This window comes from Lygodium microphyllum, chromosome 20 (genome assembly GCF_053477565.2).
Source record: "Lygodium microphyllum isolate KBCC chromosome 20, Lygodium_microphyllum_v1.1.10, whole genome shotgun sequence".
Taxonomy (NCBI): Eukaryota; Viridiplantae; Streptophyta; class Polypodiopsida; order Schizaeales; family Lygodiaceae; genus Lygodium; species Lygodium microphyllum.
In genome coordinates this window covers 41,597,505-41,621,794 of record NC_141154.1, presented here as the reverse complement: position 1 = coordinate 41,621,794, position 24,290 = coordinate 41,597,505, and positions in this window count along the sequence as shown.

The following is a 24,290-nucleotide window of genomic DNA, read 5'->3' as shown; positions in this document are numbered from 1 at the left end:
GAGACGCAGGAGACAGAAGAGGGGGAGGGGAAAACACCTGATAGGTCACCCCCTCATCAACACCAGGAGAGGTCCAATGATAGGACTGAGACCGAGGAAGAAGGGGAAGAACAGAAAAGCAAAAAGGAGGTCAAGGAGATGAAGAAGAAGGCAGCGCAAAAGAAAAAGAAATAGGATGAAGGCCGCAGGAAGGAGAAGGAATACTTGGAGAAAGCCAAAAGAGAATCCCTTAAGGAGGCCAAGGAGAGGGAGAAGAAGAAGAAACAGGAAGAAGAAAAGGAAAAGGAGGAATTACAAAAGACAAAGAAGGCGTCAAAATAGGAGGCCGATGAGAGAAAAAAGAAGGAAAAGGAAGAAAAAGACAAAAAGGAGGAAGAACACCGAAAAACAGAAGCGGAAAGGCAAAGAAAAGCCACGAAGGAAGACAAGGAGCTAAGAAGAAAGGAGGAAGAGGACCTGGCTGAGGCTACACACCGGTCTATCGAACAACAAAGTAGGGCAAATGAATTGGGGAATCTGAGCCCGCAAAGAGAAGGAGAGTCGGGTTCTAGCACACAAGCACCGGAAATCATGCCGCCCGTTGTCATTGAGGGCAAGAGCAAAGCCCCAATTCACCCGATTCCTCCCCTCATGGTGCCTCACACCGAACCGACCACCATCACCCCCAGCATCCCAACCACTGCCGATGTTTCAAATTTTGTGGCATGGATACAGTACTTCATCAACAAGGAAATGGGCCAGGGACAAAGCACCGAAACTACGGCCACAGGGCGAAAGAGGCCAGCCACTGATGCAGAATCAAGACAAGATCCCAAATGGCAGAAGGTGGAAGCCTCGACATCACCAACCCACACAATGATGATGCCATCAGCTAACTACGACGAGTACGTCGCCGAGCTACTCTCCCAATTGGAGAAATTTAAGGAGGAATGAAAGATAGTTGTGCCTGAGTTGGCGGTTGAAAAGGAGTTGGTAACTGCCTTTCAACTCGACAAAACTAGAATGATAGCCATGCAGCAAAGGGAGATCTCGGATCTCAAGCAAGAAGTGAAGGCTAGGGATGACAGGGAAGAGCACTGGAGATAGCTACTAGACAATGAAACACAGGAACTTGTGAAAATGCAGAGAGAACACAAGCTCCTGATCATGCAATATAAGGAGCTTATTGCAAAAACTGCCAAAGTCAAAGCGCTTATGGCTGAGCTCAATGCTAGGGACGAGGAAAGAAAATAGAACATGGAGCAGCAGCAGAACGAGATCGAGTCCTTGACCGATTAGCTGAACTCCAAAAAAGAAGAACAAGAAAAACTGGTCAAAGAATGGAAAGACCAAGAACAAAGGCTCATGACCCTGGTCCTAAGGTAGAGAGAGAGTCTAGAAGAGATGAACAAGAGGGTAGAGGAGTGGGCTACGCAGAATGAAAGAAGGGTGAAGACACTAGCACGACGCCTCGCTCTGGTGGAAAAAGAGAAGATATTTGCAGAGAGCAAGGCAAAAGCCGCCCAGGTGGCCTTCGGTGCCCAACAGAAGGCCTTCCTCAACACAATCATGGACACCACCCGCCCAGAGGAGGGAGAATCGTTGGAGGTGGCACTAAAGAAGTTTAACATTGCACACAGAGCCCTGCATGCAGGACTGCAAATGCCACCCCAACCTATGGAGGTTAGACTAAGCCTGGAAGAGCAAAGGAAATACCTACTACTGGCCGGCCTAACCCCCCAGGAAGTGGATGCCATAGGATTTGAAGAGAGAGCACCACAGGGAGACCGGCAGGGGGAGGAAGCAGAACTTGAATTCAACATGGGTAGATTCAGAGAGGATGCGATCCCACAACCCCCCTCGCCACAGTCTCAAGAGCAACAACAGGAGGACCCATCTACGGAGAGACAAGCCGCACTTAAAGATAGACGCAGGAAGCTAGTCGAAGAAGCCAGGAAGCAGTTAAGGGCCAAGCCAGTAGTGCAGCCATCCGTACCCCTCCCACATTGCCCTGATGACATCCCAGCTAGATTCCACGCAGAGCTAGTGGTTTGGGAGGGACTAGAAAAAGAAAAGGATCCATTCACCTTTAGCTTCCTCCTGCCCAACAGCCTGCGCAGGGTCTTGCCGCTAAAGGTGATGGAGGAGGTGATCGCGATTGGTGGATGACTAGGGAAAAAGTGGTTGGAAGAGAGAGAGAAGACCCCCACCTCTTGGGGAACTGAAGAGGCCGACTACTGGCAAAACAAAGTTTTTGAAGTTCCACACATGGTACAGGGCTATAAAAGCCAACCCTTGTGGAGGAGGCGAGTATGTGACATTAGTATGCTCGTCTGGATGGCATTTTGTAACACGCTACCCTTCGAGAGGAACAACCCCACATACATGGCATACCCTCGAAGTGTAGGCGTGGATTTTGATGCCATCCTCCACAAGCATTACGACTTTCCCATTATCTATAACCCCAATGTAGTATCCTTCGAACACGCCCTCCTCTTTAACCTAGAAAGCCTAGATGACTCTATGACACACTTCCTCGTAGATTTCTCCTCATGTCTCGACCCGGCTTTTGTAACTACATGTGACTATCTTAGATTACTTAAGCTATTACTTAAGCAGGACCCGACTTCACAAGAGCGCGGCCAGCCTCCCCTCTTCTTCGACCCTAACACCATTGATAGCTATGCCATGGCTCGTCTTATGATAAGGGCTAGCCTCCTCCCCTCCTTTTGCCTAGCTCTCCTAGAGGACATGAGTGATAGCCAATTTACTAGGTGTAATCACCCCTTTCTCTCCACCACCTCTCTCCACGTCCACATGAACCTGAAAGGGTACATGCAAAGCCACCAATTTTTGCTCAAATCCATCCGCCCTCCTTCCCCCCCTCATTCAGATGAAGAGGATTAGGCCTGGATTTCATTCATTCCACTACCAAAAAATAAATAAATAAATCACCCACTTGTAGAAGCACTTACCACCCCATAAAGCACGATCACTACACCTAGGGGTTCTTAAGTTAGGCATGTCCGGTGGCTTCGGTCGGCCAGCTCCACTCCCAACCCCCTAGCCCTTTTTGCTCCCCCACTTCATACTTAGGGCACATCAAGGGCAGGACACACCTAGGGAGATAACACTCACCTATGGTTAGACCTGTCACCCTAAGCCACTGGCACCGCACCCCCCTTGGCACAAATGGGGTCCTCAAGTGTGGGACATCACCCAGGCTTGTCTGCTGTTAGACCCACCTCCCCATTCCACTAGCACGAGCACAATGCACTAACATGCTGATATACACTCCCCTTATGAACAGTACCCTACCGTCTCCTTCCAAACATTAGAGAGTAACAAACCATCGACTTTGGAGGCCCCGTCAACCACACAATGCCCGTTTGGCTCCTCCGACAAACAATGTCACAGCTCCTACAAGCACCTAATTCTCCAAGTGGCCCTCACCATTATACCACTTGGCCAATTTCCTGCCAACCTACAACAACACAGAAGTGCCATGGGACTGGCACCCGTCTAAGAGGGGGGTAAATGTTAACCCCAAATCAAGATGGCCCCAGGTCGAGATGGCGGAAAAATGAATAAAAAAAGCAGATAAACATGAAAAAAGAGCAAAGACACGCAGGCGACCTCCAAAACCAAGCCAGGGCAAAAAAGCACAATTTTAAATGAAGGGCACCTCAAAAAACTCGAAAAACTCTTGTAAAAGAGTGCCAGGCTCCCTCCTATGCCAATTGTAAAATACTAGACGGGTGTAGGCTAGAGGCATAAGGCTAGAAGAGGGACATGGAAAAAAAAAGACCTTGCCACAAGGGCCAGTCATGTATAAAAGGGATGGGTGCCCATGGGATTTTAGGGTTTGTATACATAAAGTTCAAAAAGTAAATGAGAGCTCATTCTTTTGGTGTGTGGCAACAAGAGTCTTTTTCTTCTTCTCTCCTTCTCATCTTCTTGCTTGTGTGTGTTCTTGAGAGAGGTAGTGTGAGAGTGCGAGGGAGTGAGTGTGTGAGAGTGAGGGATCAAGAGGGTGAAGCTCTTCACCATCTCCTCTTCTCTTCTTCTCTTCTCTTCTCTCTTCTTGCGTGCGTGGCTATGGAGGATGGAGCTTGGAGGTGGAGGTTATATCAGCATCAAGGTAAGGTCACTACACTCATAGGATCGACGACGCGTCGGTTAGGTGAGAGATAGCCATTAGAGCTCGCTTGGAACGCTTGAAACAATAAGCGGTCCGTGGGTCTTGGCAGTAGAGCGAAAGCTCCCACAATATTTTAATAGGAAAAAATTAAATAATAAATATTAAGAAAAGGAGGAGATTTATCAATAGTAGCAAGATTGTTTGAATTAATATTTCTGTCTCTCTTAGAAATCAAAGTACTTCTTTTCTCCTAATTATAATATATTATCCTTGTCTTATGCATTAGTGCTTGCTAAAAAGTTGATATTACAACAATGTATAATGAAGATGTTCTATTTTCAAGTGCTAAGATCAAGACAAATCTTTTCATTTTCTATTCTATTAGCTTGAGGTTCATCCTGAGTATGTCTATCCCTACCAATTTGTTTCAGCACCATGAGTCTCTTTTAACAATTTTTTGATGAATCAAATTCAAGAAAATATTCAAGAAAAAGCTTGGATTTGGTTGAAACAAAATTTTACCAAATGAATGACTTAGGAGACGAAGTAAAGATGCAGCTTGGATGTCCTAACCAAGTTGGGTCTACCAAAAACTTACGAGCTGATCTTGTTTTAGGTCTATGAAGGCCCATATCTGTATAGCTAAGTTAAAAGTAGGTGTCATTGGTCCTCTAGACAAAGACTCTTTGGATTGTTAATCACCTTCTCAAGAGTTTGTAAAAGGAAAGGAAGGGAACGAGCATGATTTTGGTGGGAAATGTGATAACATAATATTTAACCATTCAAAAAGAAAGAATAATGGTTGAAAAGTGACCCTTCACATGAGTTAATGTCCTTAGGAATTGTATGGTTGAACTCTTAAATGAATAATATGTTCTCTCATTAATCACATCTGAATGTCCAAAGTTGAAGGGTTCATACTTTTAAAACCTCAACTAATTAGTAACTTAATCATTTTCTTACAAATGCCCTCTTTGAAATGTTCTTGGCCCTAATGAGATGATCATCATCAAGAAGGTCGTGTATCATTTCATTCATCTTTGCCTCAAGAGCTCATTCTTAGTGTCTCCACTGGATACCTCTTGTAGTAGTTATTCTCCTCAATCATTTGCAATGAGAGAGAGAGAGAGAGAGAGAGAGAGAGAGAGAGAGAGAGATCTATGAATGTCTCCAAAAGGCCAAAGTGGCCTATATGAGACCATAACTAATACAACTGGTATCATCATCTCTCATCAGATAAGAATAGATAAAATTTATGTGTAAGTTTACATGGTACATTGAAATGAGAAGTATGAAAACTGAAAAAGTTGGAAAAAACTAAGTTTAAAAAGATCAAGAGTGTAGAGTATCTCCCCCTCAGTCTATAAAATCTACCAAGACTCTACAAGCTACCTCCAACTAGGTCACCGCACCAATCTTCCTATGTAACGAGCAATCATGATGTGAACATGGCACATATGGGCACACTTATATTGCCGACTAGGTACTCTAGGGCGTCGTGCTCTGCGTAGCATTGTAGCTCTGTCAATTGTGATGGCTCCTAATAATGTATCTTCGCAATGCCTATCAGTATTCACAAAGCTAGCACATCCTCTCATTGGCTACAATATGACTCCATCAACCTATCTCAATCATCACTTCATGCAATGAGGTGTGGATTTGACCAATGGCAACTCAAAGTCCATGAAAAAGTTGAGTATCCATGTATCTCGGCCTCACTATGAAACCGTCATGAGAAAGTTGCAAGAAGTGACATTGGTATTGTGCCGTTTTCGTGCCTAATGGGAAAGGGGGCTTGGACCAAGTCCTTTATGTCTCCACTTTAGTGATGTTTTCTCTCATCACACTATTCAACTCTACAGGATTGAGGCTCAGAGCAGGGCAGTTAGAGGCTATAAATCAAACAGTGGTAGTCTATCTATACTCATGCCATGTAAATTCAGCCACGTGCTCATATGTGCATACCAACACTGTCTATCTCTCTGTGTTGCAAGCTGACTAGAAGGCTCCAGTGCTAGTCTAGGATATGAATCTTTAGGGAGCTGCCATATCCTTTGGAGGAAAGTAATTGCTTGGAATAATGCCTCAACTACCATGGGTGCAGCGCCGAATTCTGCCCAGATGGGATCTCCTCTAGTATTGAGGCTTTTGTCTTGATCATACATGCTATCATCAAGACGAGCGGTCTTTCCATGTATAACCAGCCATCATAATGTTGTGCTTCTCTTCCATCGCAGTCCATAGGTGACATCCGTCTAGTATGATAAAGGCTTGGGCCCCAAATGGCTGCCTCATAGAGTAATGTGGGCGTAACTAAAGTGTCAAAAATGCACAATTTGGTACGAGGCTCTTGAAGCTGTATATGTGCACACTCCCGCTCTAGAGTGCTCAAAGCTGCATATGCCTATGCCAACCTAGCTTCTGAAGTCTCCTTGCATGAAAAATGTGGCCCCTTGAAAGTGACCCCGACATATACATTTTGTCTAACCATTTCCATAGGCTGACCATCATACATAAACTGGTGCTCTAAGCGTATCATGCAAGCTGCTGAGGTGTTAAAGACCATGATTTTAGTCTTTCCAAGATTAACCTTGAGACCTTTATCTTCACAGAACACATGTAATGCATCCAAATACCATTGTAGTGCCTCTAGTGACTTTGAGATAAGCGCCATATCATCAACATATAACAAAATTGGTATCAGTACCCCAGCCAAGCTCGCTCCGATACCACCCCATCTCTACATGTAATAAAAAATCTCATCAATGTGCAATCCAAAAAGGCAAAGGAGAGAGGGGACATCCTTGCTTTATGCCCACCATGCTAGAGATGGAGTCTGTTGTGCCTCTAGGCACTCCTACTCTCCCTGTCATAGTTTCATATAATGCATAAATACACCACTACATATCCTCTAGGACCCCAATGGCTCGCAACCTTTGCATGAGTCTTGGACGTGGCACAATATCAAAGGCTTTACGGACGTCCACAAAACAATGGTAGATTTTTTGGCTCCGTGATCCTCCCTCCTCAATCAAGGCCCTTAGCGTGAATATATGGTCTAGCATATTGTATCCATGGCAGAAACCAGCTTGCCCTATAGACCATATTTCCTTTGTTTCAACCCATCAACTCAACTCATGCTCCACAATAGAGGCATATATCTTTTCTAGCATATGGCCAATCATAATAGTGCGGTAGTTGTTAGCAACCACTAGATCTCCACTCTTAAAAATTGGCACTATTGTGTGGTCACACCAACTTACCGGAAACCCCTCATATGGCTCTATTGAAGAGATTCACCAAGATAGGGGCCAATGCATAACATGCATGTGCAAAATGCTTTACCACAAGGCCATCTTGATCATGTGCCCTCCCATTCTTCAACCTCCAAATAGCATATCTCACCATCTTTTCCGCAACAAAACCACACTGTGTTGGCCTAGAGTTTGATGGACATGGTATCTACTCTTGTGATGGAACATCGTATAGTGCCCTAGCATGCTCATGCCAAACCATAGGTGATGTCAACTGAATTGGGGGTTGTCTCCTGTGAAATTTCTTCCATGCCCTCTTGTTGTCTCTACGCTTAAAAAGAGCAAATACATCGCCGACTCTAGTTTGGTTAAATAATCTCTCTTCTTTTTCCACATAAGAGGACGAGAGACATTCTATGCCTGCTTGTGTGTGCATGTCCCTAGTATAATATCCCTTTGTCTGCACTCATCATCAAACCAAGCATTTTGAGGGGCAATCCACTTGCATATTGCACTAGGGCCCATCTTACATGGGAATGCCTCTGAAGTTGTAACATGTAAAACCTTCGTAGAGATCTAATGACATCTTTCAATGGTTCATGTTGGTCTAGCTGACTTAAGCTATCTCGTAGTGCATCACTATAGATATGCAACCTTTGCTCTGGAAATTCATAATGCGGGAATGTGTGTGACTGTGTGCATGTTTCTTATCTTTGACTACATGCTAGAGTAAAATTTAGGATTGCATGGTCAGCCGCTATACTGATTGGCTTATCAGATGTCTCAAAATCCTTAATTTCTAACATTAATGTTGGCAAGCCCATTACATAGTCCAGCACACTCACTCCTTTTTTACCATTCCAACAAGTGAAAGCATACACTCCCGGCCATCTTAATAGGCCATTGAATATAGCCAATCTATTAGCACTTCCCAAAGCTAGCAGATGTGATCCATATGCTGTCACCTCCTTATCTTGAGATGTCCTGGCAAGCCCTAGTTCATCCAATGCCAATTCCTTAAACATTTCATGTTCAATATCATAAAAGGCGGATTGCTCACTTCTTGTTTGAGCATTAAAGTCTCCCACTAGTATGTCCCCAATACTTACATATCTCATAATATCTTCATGTAGTACTTCAAATGGTGATCTCTCCTTAGTAGCAAATGTTGAAGAGGCAGGTGGGAAGTAGCATAGTGCAACATATAGATCCCTCAAGTGCCTTATCCTTAGCCTTACGCACATGTATCTAGCATGCACATCTCGTGACACCACGTGAATCATGTCTTGGAGGCTCTCACGATAAAGAGTAGCCACCCCTCCTGACCCCATGGTTCCTCCTGGTCTATGGGGTTGAGGTCTATATAGGCTCTCCCATTTGTATCCCACAACATTCGGTAATCTATAATTTGTTGATGTGTCTCTGTATATATAGCCATATCTATCCCACAAAAAGTATCCTCAAAATAAGCTGCATCGAGTCTCATTGAACCATTACAATTCCGAAGGGACATGTTTAATGTCTCATAGGCCTTGTATCACCATTGTGACCTCCGTTCTACTATGGTTACTTTGCCATCTCTATACACACCATACTTGCCTTCTTTACGTGCCTCCAAAACTTTTGACATGCAATCCCTTCTGTGCTCTAACTATGTGGGTGCGAGATCCTCATCGGGGTAAATATTTTCACTCTTCAAAGCCTTTCTTTTTGTTAAGAAGGCCCTTATGCTATCCATGTCCCCAAATTTCAAGATGAGGATCTAACCTCTTTGGTCATTTGGATCACCTATCCTCCAAGCATCCATAATGCATGTCTCGTCTACACCCATCTTAGCACAAAGTGTTTTAGCATCCTCTTGGGGGTTCCCTTTTTTAGCCCACCCCACCACACATACACGCAATGTACAGATTTTCCTCTTTGCTTCCTCCTCTAGTGTTGCATTCATAATTTGTACTTTGTTCTGAGGCACCCCTTTGTTTCTTCTGACTAGCTTGATCCATTGTGCATTTTCTTTCACTGTTTGTTGAACATTTTCTACTTTCTTTTGAGCTCCCTCTACCACATTCACCCATATGTGCATGACTTTTTTTAAACTTTCCATCTCTTTCTTTAATTCTGGTGCATCTGGCATTGTTGTTTGTGCATCCATCATTGACTTGTATGTCACTTATTCATTCTTACATGACTCTAACTACCTTTTGAGTTCAGCAATCTCCATGTCCTTGGCTATTATGTGTGCATTTGTATTAGATTTCAATGCATCCATATCTACCCTCATGCATGCTTTCAAGTTTTCATCCATTTTAGCATTCAATTCTTTTCTCCATGTTTCATGCATCACATTCATGTCACTTGTCACCTTGTCAAACATTGGCCTACATATTGTTGCAGTCTCTGCTCTTATGAGGGCTTTTATGTTATCCAAACCATTTGTTGCAATTAGCCATTGCATCTTTGTCCATCATTTGGCACTTGTGGGAGTGGCATTTTCATGAGCTCTCCTTTTGTTTTGTCTATAGTAGAACTTTTTTTCCTTTCAAGTGGGGGTCTTGTACTGCCCTTCTGATGTAGTGCCTCTTATGGTTGGCCAGATTGGTTGTGTATCAAGTTTGGTCTCATGTCCACTAGTTTCCTTATTAGTAGTCTCTGACATCTCACAGTTTAGGAAAACCACTAAGTGTGCTTGCATTAACCCTACAAACCCTTCCTAAACAACTGCCAATACCTCTATAGCTTCCAAGGCATCTAGAGTCTCCCTGTGTAGAGATGTGACTCTGGAGGACAATGAATGTCTCTTTGCACGAGAGGTGGCCCTATAGAGTAATGCCTTCACATCAGCACTCATGTCAGTGCCGTTGAAGCTCACGCTAGACACGTTAGCACCCGTCTCATGCCAATGTCTAGTCAGGTCCATGCCAGTGTCCTTACGCTAGCATCTACTCAGGCAGGCAGTCCTCCTCACGCAATCACACCATCATGCCATCATGCCAGTCATCATCATGCCAAACAAATTGAGAGACAAGAAGACATTGATAGAGAGAGAGAGAGAGAGAGAGAGAGAGAGAGAGAGAGAGAGAGAGGTTCTTAGTATCTACTAAGAGAGAGAGGAAGATGGAGTTTCTTAGCTTCTCGACAATAATCTTCATCACCCTTCAAAAGATTGAATACCTCCACCAACTCATTTTTGCCTCCAAGCTCTTTGCTTTTCTTCTTTGAGATTCATTATAATATGGTCCCTTCACTCTACAAGACAAGGCCAGTAGTTTCTCCATCCTTGGATCACCACATCACTACTAACATACCTAGCTGCTTGCATAGGATAGTTGTGTGCAGCAATGGGGGACTTGATCTTAAGGTGTAAGAATTGGACCCTCCATGTCAATCAACTGATTCATTGAAAGGGCCCCCAGAAGCATAAAAATTTGAGTGGCTCGAATATAATATTTAGGCCCCCCCTTAAAATTTACATTTGGAAGGGACTATTCTTATTCATACAACCTGGAGGGATGAGGCCTCAAAAATGTTTAGGCAGCCTGATAAAATGATGGAGGTCCTTTCTTTCTGCTCATGAAGAAAAGTAAGAAGAGGGCTCGATTTTATAATGGAGGGGGTGTTTCCTACATGGATATATATCTATATATCCATATATAGATAGAGAGCATGTGTACACAGAGATACATGTGCATATAATCCACCATTACATATGACCATTTATATTTTCTAGACACACCTTAATGGGTGAAAGCATGCTCAGGTGGCTCACTATTTGTGCTTTCTAAGCAGATAATCGTTGTAGTAATAATTTAAAAAATGACACCAATTAATTTTTTTCAAAATTATCTTACATTTTTTCGAGGATTATAAATGTAGAATTTCTTTGTAAATGGCTATCCATAGATACATATGACTTCACAAATTCCCACATCACTAGTATAGTTTGATGTGATAAAATATAGTGCTATAGTTCTATGATAGGTCATGTCCTAAGCAACACCTATGTGAGCTATTCAAGCATGCCCTTACACATCATGGTTCAATGAGTATTTTTAAAACCTTGCCAAAAACCACACCCCTCTTTTCACCTTGATTAATTAATTTCACTATTTTTCTCTCTTGCCCTTCTTAGTCCTAACTTTCTTCTCTCCTTTATCATACAAAAAATATTTCTTTGCCCCCCATTACCCTTTCACTTGCCCCCATTATTCCCAATTTCATATAGAAAAGAGGAATTTCACTTATTTAACCACTCACTTAAGATGAAGCATACTCATGCATACAAATTTGTTGTTCAGTGGATCCAACGACTTTAGGAAATTGTAGACTAGATGTGGATTTTCTTTCAACTTTTATATAGGCTAACAAGAGATTTCTAGTTAGATGCATATGAAGCCAATACAAAAGTAGGTGGCGAACCCGCAACCATAGAAGATCCATGATATATGTTATAATGGGTGATTGCCATGAAGCCCCAATACAAAAGTAGGTGGCAGACTCGCAACCATAGAAGATCTGTGATATATGTTATAATGGGTGATTGCCTAGGTGGTTCACCTATTTGTGTGTACTCCTCCTTGGAGTTATGATAGGGATGTTTTTTCGAAACTAGGAGACATATAGGCAGGCCATTCTAGTCTAGGCATAGGCTCACCCTAGGTACATGCTTAGGCTAGGCTACCCTAGGTAGGCATAGGCATTGATTAGGCTATGTGAGACTAGATGTAGGGTAACCATATGGATATGCTACATTAGACTAGGCATCGACTGATCATAGATGCTAGATTGAGCTAGGTGTATGCTATCTTATGCTAGTAGTTGTTGATTCTAGATTATTTGATTGATGCTAATTATGTAAAATAACAACAGACAATGTGTATAGGTGCAGGCAATGGATATAAACATGTAAAACACCTTATTATGTTGATAGATTACTTGTAAATTTGGGTTGTATGTTGCTATTTGTCTTCTCCCTAATCGCAATGTTATATGTAATTTCTATAGATGTTCCTCTTCATTTTGATGTAGACGTTGGTGTGGCCAAGCTCATGTAGAGTGTAGACTAGTACTAAGGGAGGATTGTATGCCTAATATCAAAATTCTACCATGCTATTGGGATAAAAACCCAGCATGTACTGATCAAATGTTGTCGACGAAATGTATTGGCATCTAAAGGACGGAGAGAGAGATGGAGAGAGAGATAGGGACCCGCAATAAGGTCTTCCAAGGTCATACATCGTGAGGCGGATGGACTAAGGGCGTGAGTGGGATCTTATCGTGGGAAAAGGGGGTTTGTATATTATTGTAATCGAGCACCGCCATCATCGACGGGTAGGGATTCTTTATCAGTCGGCAGGAGGAGAAATTCGCCTCGCCATCACAACTTCTGTGCTTCGAATTGACCTTCTTAATGGCGAGCTTGACAGCTGAGCAGAATGCTTATAATCGGGTGACTCACGCAGACCTATAAAGGTATCTTTATAAACTCTGCGTTTAGGGTTCAAATCGATACAACGTGTCTTCTCCTGTGTACGAGATGCATATAAGTACTTGTATATTTATACATCCGCCTCAATTAATAACATGAACAAGGATCTGTTCTCATCACATGAAGACGACAGGTGTCGATCTCATCAATCCATTCGAGCCGATTGATCATATCCATGACCATATTAGCGATACATACGATAATTCTTATTCACACCAAAGAGAAGAGGCCATAGACGACCATTCCCATGGAACCACACACCCTCACATACTAGAAATGCTGTATTATTACATCATTTGTTGCAATGTTGCAACGTTGCAACATACATACGATAAGAATAAAAAACATCACAATCATTCTCATGGAGCCTCTCACACACCATATCACTGTTATATTTTTATATTGTACATTATTATATTATGGGAATTGTAGTTTAACTAACTCCGGTATAGTTAATGTAACTACAAGAACAAGCAGTTATATTATCATTTCTTGATTGGTGTTGTATTTTGATAGATTAGAAAATAATCATATTGCTCTTTTTTGTGTGTATGTGTCCATTCTGCAACTCCTTGGCCCTTCACAAATTTGGTGGAGATGATGAACTATTGTACTTTGTCACTAAATTAATTGCTTATTACGTATTCTCTATTTAATAAATTTATATCAATAAACTAATGGCTCACTTTTCTTTAAGTGTTGATGATGATCTAGCATGGCCATGAGCCCATTTAGAGACCAGTATTCCTAGTGTATCACTTGATAGGGTGATCAGAGCACTGTGACGGGGATATCTGGTACAGGCAGTACAAGTTATAGAGGGAAAATGAAGTGTCTGTCAAGTGTAAGAGTTTACACAAGAACCAATGAGTTACACATAAATGAAGATGGATTGTGTTCTAAAAAGAAGAAGTACATTAGCATTGTGTATATGTATTTGTGTGTGCATCCGCCGAGGACGGCTGGGAACATTTACTTGTGTGTAATGAGCATTGCATTCATTTGGGGTCATCCTCTCCTTTACAAGTAAAGGTTTAAGGTATTTTCTTTCATTAAGAAAGATAAGAGAGGTATTTCTCTCACTGAGAAAGATGAGAGATGTGATCCTCTGGAAGTGAGGAGAGAAGCGATTTTCCCTTTCTAAGATCTAAAATGACATAAGCTTTTGTGTGGAAGTCAATCTTAAGGTTGAGGCCCAAGGAAATCTAATGAACTCTCCTTATTTAAGGCTTAAGGTGGTTGCATGGACCATAAGTTAAGAATAGAGTTTAAACAGCTGTTTTTCTTTAAAAAGACAAGGTGAATCTATTTTTAAAATATCTCATGATACAAAGCCGATCTCTAAAAATGGCCCATTTGAGTTATCGTAAATGGCGAGATCTACAACTTTTGTGTTGAACATTTTTCCATCCGAGCAACGCATAGAGATATATTTCAAAATTTGTATTGCAGAGTAGATCCTGGAACAGCCACATCTTGCATGAAGTTCAACCTTTCCAATCTTGGCACTTAAGTCTCTCTTCAAGAAGAGAAGCTCTTGGAGCTTATAAAAGGGGAGGCTCTCCTTGGGTATGGAGGAGGTGAAGGAAGCATCACTTTGCGTGCATGCAACAGGAGGAGAGAAGGTGCTTCGAGTCTCACAAAGTGCTGCGAAATGCTCTGCTTAAATCAAGTTTCAAGAAGAGACCCCTATATATATTGTGTAGGAGAGAAGGTGCAAGTGTTGCAGAACCTCTGCTAAAATCAAGTTCCAAGAGGAGATCCCTACACATATTGTGTAGGAGAGAAGGTGTAAGTGTTGCGGAAGCTCTGTTGAAATCAAGCTCGAAGAGGAGATCCCTACACATATTGTGTAGAAGAGAAGGAGAGACTCAAGAATGATCAAAATGTACCAACTTCCAAGTTGTGCAAGTGTTAGCCGATTGTATACAATGCAAGGAACCATGATCTTGTTCCCAAGATCTACAAGTTAAGAATGGGTTTATGTGTAATAGAGAAGCTTGCTCCTTGTCAATAATATAACTCCACAAGGAGAGAGACTAGCCCATCTTCCAGTCCGTTGTCAATCTCTCTCTCTCTCTCTATATATATATATATATATCTTTCTTTTCTCTCATATGTTCTCTCTCTGCGCAAGCATAATATTCACCATATATCTTTTAAGTATATAAGAAGGTCGAGCGTGTATCTCGGATCTTATAACAGTGGTATTAGAGAAGATCTCTTTGCTTTTCTCAAAGTAAAGTGATCCTTGCAAGAAGAAGGTAAAGATAGCAATTGATGAAGTGCCTACAAGTGAGCAATTACAGGCTCAATTGACAGAGAATGGTAGCTTGCTGGAGATTCCCAAAGTATGTCAATTGATTGACAGCTTAAGGGCAAGGAAAGAAGCTACTTATGAAGGACCGAATCCTCCAAAAGATGGTAATACTGAAGGAAACACCATTGCATCAATTGATGGTGAAGGTGCAAAGCATCCAATTGTTAATAAGTTTCTTGGAAGGAAGAAGGACTTTCGAGTCAAGAAGAGTAAAAAGACCTCACCTCAAGTGAGGCAGATCAGGAGAAAGTCATCTCCCTTAGCAACCAACTACTTCCCTGATTACTCAAGTTCCTCCTCCTTCTCATAATCTTCTAGTTTATACTCTCTTGGTTCGAAGTCTCGTACAATCCACAAATGGACAAAGAGGGACCATAAGAGAAGCAATCTTAAGAATACTAAGAATTTCAAGTCTAAGGATAAGGACATAAGGTTTGACTCTTACTCGAGTAAGAGAGATTCTGCTAAGGCGTTAGCCTTTGTCAGACAATTTGAAGTTGCTTTTTCTCATGATAATTTCTCGGAAAAGTCCAAGCTCAAGCATGTAGGCAGGCACTTGAAAGACATCGCTAGTAATTGGTGGTTGACTCTAATTTTGGAGAGAAGGGAATCTACAACTTGGAAAAAGTTCAAGAAGAAGTTTTATGCTCAATTCTTGCCTCCTGATTTTGAGAATGATATCAAGGAGTGGGATTAGCTAGGCTAGAAAAAGGTCACTAGTTATGTGGACAAGTTTTGGTCTACTCTTCTTAAGGTTACTCCCTTCATGGAGATCAGCGATGAAGAGAAGAAAATGAATTTTGAAGTTGGCCTACTCCCTCATTTACACAGAACCATAAAGGTGTATCCATATGAAACCTTATCTTGCATGATGGAGTCTGCCATCATAGCTGAAAGTTTGCATACACCTGGTATATCTCCAAAGTTGGAGATGAGTTCTTATAGAGCTAGACAAGAGTATCTCTATGATCAACCAAGAGATAAGACTTATCGAAGAAGACCTACCTCTACCCATGATCAATATTCAAAGCCAGAGGGTAACAAGAAGCAACGTAAGTATCTCTCACCCTTTGAGATACAAAAGCACAAAGAGGAAGGAAAATGCTTTCTTTGTGGTAAGTTAGGGCATATGAAGCCTGATTGTCCTCACAAAAGGAAGGAAGAAAATGTGATTAAAGATCCTCCTCTGCTATCCTCAAATTCTATTTCGGATGTGCAAGCTAATACTCATTCAAATGAGAAGAAGAGACAACTCTTAAAGGGTTGGGGGACACTTAACAATCAACAAGTTTGATACTTTTTGATCCAAGATTCACATATAATTTTGTGTCAATAGATACTACTAAAAGGCTACAAATTCCACCGGATTGATTGGGAATACCAATTGGATCACGTTTGGCATTTGAAGGACTTACAACCAATTCAACCCCTATCTAGGGGAAGTTGAATCTTAGAATTGGGGATTACCGCAACCAAGAATCTATTCTACTTGCACCCATTGGTAGCTGTGATGTTATCTTAGGTATACCTTGGCATTACAAGATTAGACCTCTTTTCGATTTTGTTAAGAATACCCTTGCATTTCAATTCAAGGGTCATAACATAGTATGCATTACTAATGCTGGAGATTGGCATGTGCCAATGGTTAGTCATGTTAGCATTTCTAAATAAATGAAGAAATCTATTTCTGCATATATGATTTTTGTGAGAGAGTCAAAAGAAGCTAATGATTCAAGGGCACTTGATGCCTCTAATGAACACACAATACAAACTAAGGCTTCTAAGTTTCAGACTTTAAAAGAACCCCTCTCTTTAATTGATCAAGCCAGACATGATTTTGTTAAACAATATGAAGATTATTTTGGTGATTCACTCCCATGAGAGTTACCTCATAGGCGTCTGGAAGATCACACAATTGATCTTATCCCCCAGGCAGTTCACCACCTAGCCTACCACCTTACCGAGTAAGTGCAAGTCAGCAAGAGGAGATCCTAAAACAAGTAAATAAACTATTGGGAAAAGGGGTTAGTTTAACCTAGCTCTTCTCTATGCTGCTCTCTAGTCTTACTTGTTCAAAAGAAAGATGGTTCTTTTCATATGTGCATTGACTACATATCTTTGAACAAGATCACAATCAAGAATCGTTTTCCTATCCCAAGGATAGGTGATATCTTGGATAAGTTGCAAGGAGCTAGTATCTTTAAACACATTGATCTCAAGAGCGGCTATCACTAGATATGGATATCACCTGAAGATGTTCATAAGACAGCTTTTCATATAACATTTGGACTATACGAGTTCTTAGTCATGTCATTTGGTTTGACTAATGCACGTGCCACATTCAATCGAATGATGGAGAGAATTTTCAAACCTCACTCACAGTTCACAAGTATGTGCTTGGATGACATTCTAATATTTTTACGGTCTGAAGAAGAGCATACAAAATATCTATCTATTTTTTTTCAAGAGCTTCGCAAGCATAGACTACATGTCAATGCTAAGAAGAGTGAATTTTTCCTTTCGAAAATTCATTATTTGGGCCATATTATTTCTCACAATCAGGTGAGAATGGATCGTGAGAAGATTTGAGCCATTATTGAATGGCCCACACCTACTTTTGTACATGAAGTTAGAAGTTTCTTGGGCCTATGTTCATGCTACAGGAGGTTCATACGAGGTTTTGCGTATGTTGCATCTCCTCTACATGACCTTACTAAGAAGCAAATGCCTTTTCACTGGGGATCAAGGCAACTACAAGCCTTTGAAAGAGTTAAGTTTCTTGTGACTCAAGAACTAGTTTTCATAGTTCCGGATCTTCAAAAACCTTTTGAAGTTCACTACAATGCTTCTGGGGATTGCATTGGAGCTGTGCTTCACCAAGAGCATCATGGAGTAGCATTTGAGAGCCGACGCCTCAAGGATCATGAGCTACATGCTCCAGTATATGAGAAAGATCTTATGGTGGTGATACATGCTCTTCAAGTATGGAAACACTATTTACTTAGTGAAAATTTTGTTATTAAAACACATCACCAGAGATTAAGATACTTCGTCACTCATAAGAAGCTCTCAGAGAAATAGATGTGTTGGGCAAAATTTCTTATCTATGTTTCACTTCCAAATCCTTCACACATCTGGAACTTAGAATGTGGTAGTAGATGCTCTATCACGACGACCTCGAGTGAATGCAATCACAATTGTTTATCATAACAAGTTCATGGATTTGCCCAAAATGTATGCAACTGATTCTGACTTCTCAACCATATGGGATCAACGTAACTCAGTTAGTCAATTACACCTTACTCGATTTGAGATGGTTATTTGTATCATCATCAAGCAATATATGTAGCATTACCATTGCGGCACAAGGTAATGGATGAAGCACATGCATCTCCATATGCTGGAGATAGGGGTATTCTACCCACTACTCAAGAATTGGAAAGATATTTCTTTTGGCCCACTCTTAGAGCTGACATTGAAAGATATGTCCGCAAGTGTAAGATATGCCAAAAAGTGAAGTATGAATGGCATAAACCATCTAGTCTACTGAAGCCATTACCTATTCCCAATGAGCTTTGGGAAACTATAGCCATGGACTTTATCATGGAGCTTCCTTGCACACAAGCAGGCAACGATGTAATCTGGACTATCATTAATAGATTCCTTTAGTAGAGTTCGCATACAATAACACGGTGCACTCTAGTACTGGTAAGGCACCCTTTGAGATCATCTATGGTAAGCCTCATTTACCACCCATTCTTCTTACGATGGATAATATCTTTGTAGTAGATGAGTTTTTTAGAGACATTGATACAACTTTCACTCAAGTAAAAGCTACTATCCAAAGGACACAAGAGAAGCATAAATGCAAAGCTGATAAGCATCGTTGTAAGTTAAGATCTCAAGTTAGGACACCATGTTCTTCTTAAGTTTGAGAAGACTAAAAAATGTAATATCACAACCACATGTCAAACATGTACAGTACCACTTAGGATTTTCACCTATCAACCCGACTCCCGCTACGGATAAGTGTTAGAAAGGCAAAAAAATGATATTTGCATGTGTTACCCCACTTGACTCCACGTAGCATCAGGTCCCTGGTCACTCATTTTCACCCATCATCGTCTCATGATTTTATCAATTATGTCCATGCCACGGATTGGGTTAATGCATGTTTTGCACCATCATTGAGCACTAGCACCCCATGATACTTGGTGTAGCTATATGTAGTAAATCTTAGATGCATGTATACTTGAGACAGCACCTTCATTGAAAACGCATAGTTTTTTTCACACATAAGAGTTAGAATATTTATCACCTAAATAGGAACCCCTAGTTGAGTGAAAAAAGTGATTGGGTGAGTTTTGAGGTTTGCGAAGGACGCCTTCAATTGTGAGATGGGTTTTTTTCTTGGTCAACATCATGACGACCATTAATTTTTTGAGAGAATATGAGATTTGGGAGGGTGGAGTAGAGTACACGCATTTCTTCTTTGTTGAGTGATGAGAGGTGAGGTTAAGGATTGTAAAGAAATTCAAGGAATTGTGTTTTGCATTTTGTATGATACACGGGCACATGTTGATAGGCTAGGCACTATAGTTTCTAGTGCATCCATCTTTTCATGTGTAGCATTGCTTGTATGATTGCATGGCATGGGTTCCAACTTTGCACTTCTTCTCAACTCATATGTGACTGAGCATTGTGTACAACTTCCAAGCATAATTTGGATTAGGACACATTGCATTGATTTGAAATCATGTACATAAAAAAGCTTATATTGTTTTGAAGAAAAAAAACATGGGTTTTTATCTTAGACAAAGATTTCTTCTACTTTGAGCTCCATGATCTATGCTTGGATTTTATTCAAGTATTGGTATAGTTTTAAAGCTTGGGTTTTTTGGTTTAAAGTGTACATTTTGTCCGAGATAGTCTTGCCCTTGAGAATAATGGGAGCCATTTATCACAAGATTTTATGGATCTTATTAGAATGCTTTAATGATCGTATGAACATGTAAAGTCATAGTGTGGTTTGAATATATCCTATGCAAGAAGGATGGTCATGTCATGATGCCCAAATTCTTGACAGACTAAAGAATCAAGAAGAAGAAAAGATGAACCATCATAAATAGTAGTTGTTAACAAGATTCGAATCATTTCGTTTAGCCAAATTATCCTACAAGTGAAGTGTTGATACATGACAAGGGCTTGGTTAGTTCATTATTGCACAAAAAAGGAAGAATATAATGCCTACTAGAAGAGTGGATCGTTAGTACTTCGCAACGTTGATGACTGTAACATGGGACTTCAAAGGTTAGAAATGTGGAGTTTTCTTCTTTCCATGCAAGGAGTTGCTACACTTCTTCAACATCAATATCAGAGGCAATGACCTTAAATAGGAATTATGCTTTGGAAGGCTGAAAGAATGGATGTTGTGTGAGGAGAGGTAGCAGGTGTTATAGGTCAACTTTGGCTTATTTATTTTTTTAATAATGCAATTGTTGGAGGATATTGATAGAGCATATTAGATATGAAGGGGAATCGCATGACGGTTTGGTGGGAAGAGAAGAAGTGGCCAAACTGTTTCTTTGGAATGGAGGTGGTAGCCCATGTTCTATAGGAGAGCTGCTTTGCGGAGGAGTAGAGGAGCTCACGCTACAAGGGAGCAGTTGATGCATAGATCTATCACTAAGGTAGCATCGACAGACACTTGGAGTGTGAAGCACATAGCCACTCACCATGAAGTTCAATCCAAGAGTCAGTAGTTCCATGCGTGATTCGAAGAAAGCTCACTTTATTGCACCTTCAAGTGTAATTCCACATTTTGATGAGCGCTACACTATCATCTGCCTTATGTAACAACTACAATGTTCAATGTTTGCTTAGGACCTATGAGGAAGGATGATGAGGTTAAGGTTGTAAGAGGGGCCTTCAAAGGAAGAGAGGAAAAGGTCATCCAAGTTTACAAGCACAAGTGGAACATTCATGCAAAGTGCATTACATGGGAGAAAGTAAATGAAACCATGGTCAACATTGGTATTGATTTGTCCAAAGTGGTAATCACTAAGTTGAAATTGGACAAGGATAGGAAAGCACTTCTAGATAGAAAGGGCATTGGACGAATCTCAACATGAATGAGAAAAGAGATTGTAGCCTACATTGGAAAAAAAGCAAAAACCTTTAGGATTTTAACAGGTTTTAAAAAAATTAAAGCTTAAAAAGCTTAATGGAAATGTTTAACATGGAAAAAGCCTTAAGCTTTGACAACATGTACTAGAAGAACAAAACCTATATAGCTAGGTTGGTAGTTGCACCTTTAAAGAAGTAAGAAGTTGTATATCCAGTTCTTGTATCACTACAACATATAGACCCAATAGCGACGTTTAAAGCGATGGAATTATTCATGGAAAAAATTACCCCCGTCATCGCTATTCGCATCCCTATTAGCGACGTGATCGATTCGTCGCTATTAGCATTGCTATATGTGTCGCTATTAGCGTCGCTAACCCAATTAGCGATGCAAATAGCGATGGTTGCAGAGTAAATTTCCGACGCAAATAGCGATGGTTACAGAGGGGAAAAAAATTAGGTGGCAGGGCATGCAGCCCTGCCACCCTTCTAGCTATATGCACTAAATATTCTTGCATAATAGATTTGCCAATGTCAACTACACCTAATGTCTAAAAATTGTGTATCAGATTATTTAAAAAAAACTAAATCCTTTGATTGCAAAAGCAAGATATAATTAATTCGAAAAGGTATTTTGCAAGGAGATTTTTCATCACTTGCTTAGGCCCGAGAAGAAAAAGAGCTTGTGATTGCAAAAGCTAGATATAATCAATTCAAAAAAGTATTACTCAATGAGCTTTTTTATCACTTGTTAGGCCCAAGAAGAAGAGCTTCACTTTAAGCTTTCATTATAGTTAGGATCCTAAGATATGAATAAGTCCCATTGATCTTCTGCTCACTCCAGCTTATTCCAAACTTGTTCAAGTCTTTTTGGGGGAGCATTTGGACATCTGTAAGATTTATACCATGGTGTTGGAGCCAGAAACACTTATATAGGGAGTGGTAGTGTCTCTAAGCTCTACTTCTTCCTTTTTATTTTTACCTACGTCTAAGTCATCTTCTATCTCTTCTTTCTTGTCTTCACCCTCAATCTCAATGGATGGAGGTGTTTTAAGATCAAAAGAATCAAGCTCATCCTTCCCCTTCTCAAACTCCATTTCTTGATCTCAGACTAGTTACTGTACTCCAAGTAGATCCATGAAATAAACGAATTTCTCTTTACCAAGTGATTTGGTAAAGATATCGGCTACCTGATCTTCTGTCTTCACATGAAGTAGATCAATCTATCCTGCAAGTATCATTTCTCTGATGAAATTGTAATGAATCTCTATGTGTTTGGATCTAGCATGATAGACGGGATTGCTAGCTAGCATCCATATACGCCTCAGGTTGTGTGCATAACCCTCACGCTACTCCATATATACCTCTTCAAGAAAGTCACCATTCAGGAATGCATTTTTTACATCCATTTTTCATAATTTTCAGCCCTTAGAAGCCACTAATACAATTACTATTCTCACCATTTCCATCTTGGAAACCGAGCTGAAAGTCTCCTCATAATCTAGGCCGTATTGCTGTGCATATCCCTTTGCAACGAGCCGGGCTTTATACATTTTCAACGAACCATCTGACTTGCATTTCTCTTTATAAACCCATTTTCTTAAAGACATCGAGTACCTCATCCTTGTACTTCCGAATGTACAGCCATGTGTATCAGTTGAAATCATCTATCCAACCGATACTAGATTCTTGCAAATTTTGTTCTGCCATTTGTCCAATCGACAATAGATTCTTGGTAATAGAAGGTACATGTAGTACATCATGTAGGCTCTTCTTTCTATCGTCGTAGCTACAGCAGTCTACCTTCCTACTGGTGGGCTGTCTCACACTCGTGCCCAAAATCTTTCCATCCCTTTCAGCTCCAAGTCTTGCATGACTTTTCGAACAACGTCCTTATGAAAAGATCTTTTTGGGATGAGAAGCTCATATCCGCACTGCATTCTCCTTATCTCCCGAAGGGCGATAGTGCCCGATTTCCATCTCCTCTTCTTCTCTGGTGGTCGTTGTGCTCTATGGGGAGCACCTATTGCTGCACTAGAGGAGGCTCCACCTTGTACTCCAGGTGGCGGGCTTTGGCATGAGGCCTTCCCATGGCCGAGAAACAAGGACATGCTTGCTTGGTGCCTGCCATGCAAGCTCGAGGAGGGCAAGATGGAGAAGAGATAAAGGTTGGGGGTTCCCTCCTTCTCCTTTGTAGTTGTCCCCTCTCTTTTAGTGGATGTGGTGGCAATGGTAGTGGAAATGGTAGCTTCTCTCTCTCTCTCTCTCTCCCTCTCTCTCAATCTCCCTTGTGTTGATTTGTCTCCCTTCTTCTCTCTATACATCTCTTCATCAACAAAAAGAAAAAGAAAAGTAAAGAAAAGAGAAAAACAAAGAGAGAAGAGATAATACATTTACCTCAAAGCTTGAAAAAGAATCCTTTCACGCTTCTCTCCTTCTTCTTCTTCTCCTTCACGAGTTCCCTCCTTCTTCTTTGCAATTGTCCCCTCTCTTTTTGTGGTGGATTGGCGGTTGCAGCGACCTCTCTCTCTCTCTCTCTCTCTCTCTCTCTCAATCTCCCTTGCGCACATTGATCTCTCTCACTTCTTCTCTCTATACACTCTTCATCAACAAAAAGAAAGAGAGAAGTAAAAAAAAGAGAAAAACAAAGAGAGAAGAGATAATGCACTTACCTCAAAGCTTGAAGAAGAATCCCTTCGCGCTTCTCTCCTTCTTCTTCTCCTTCACGGGTTCCCTCCTTCTTCTTTGCAGTTGTTCCCTCTCTTTTTGTGGTGGATTGGTGGTGGCAGCGACCTCTCTCTCTCTCTCTCTCAATCTCCCTTGCGCACGTTGATCTCTCTCACTTCTTCTCTCTATACACTCTTCATCAACAAAAAGAAAGAGAGAAGTAAAGAAAAGAGAAAAACAAAGAGAGAAGAGATAATGCACTTACCTCAAAGCTTGAAGAAGAATCCCTTCGCACTTCTCTCCTTCTTCTTGTTCTCC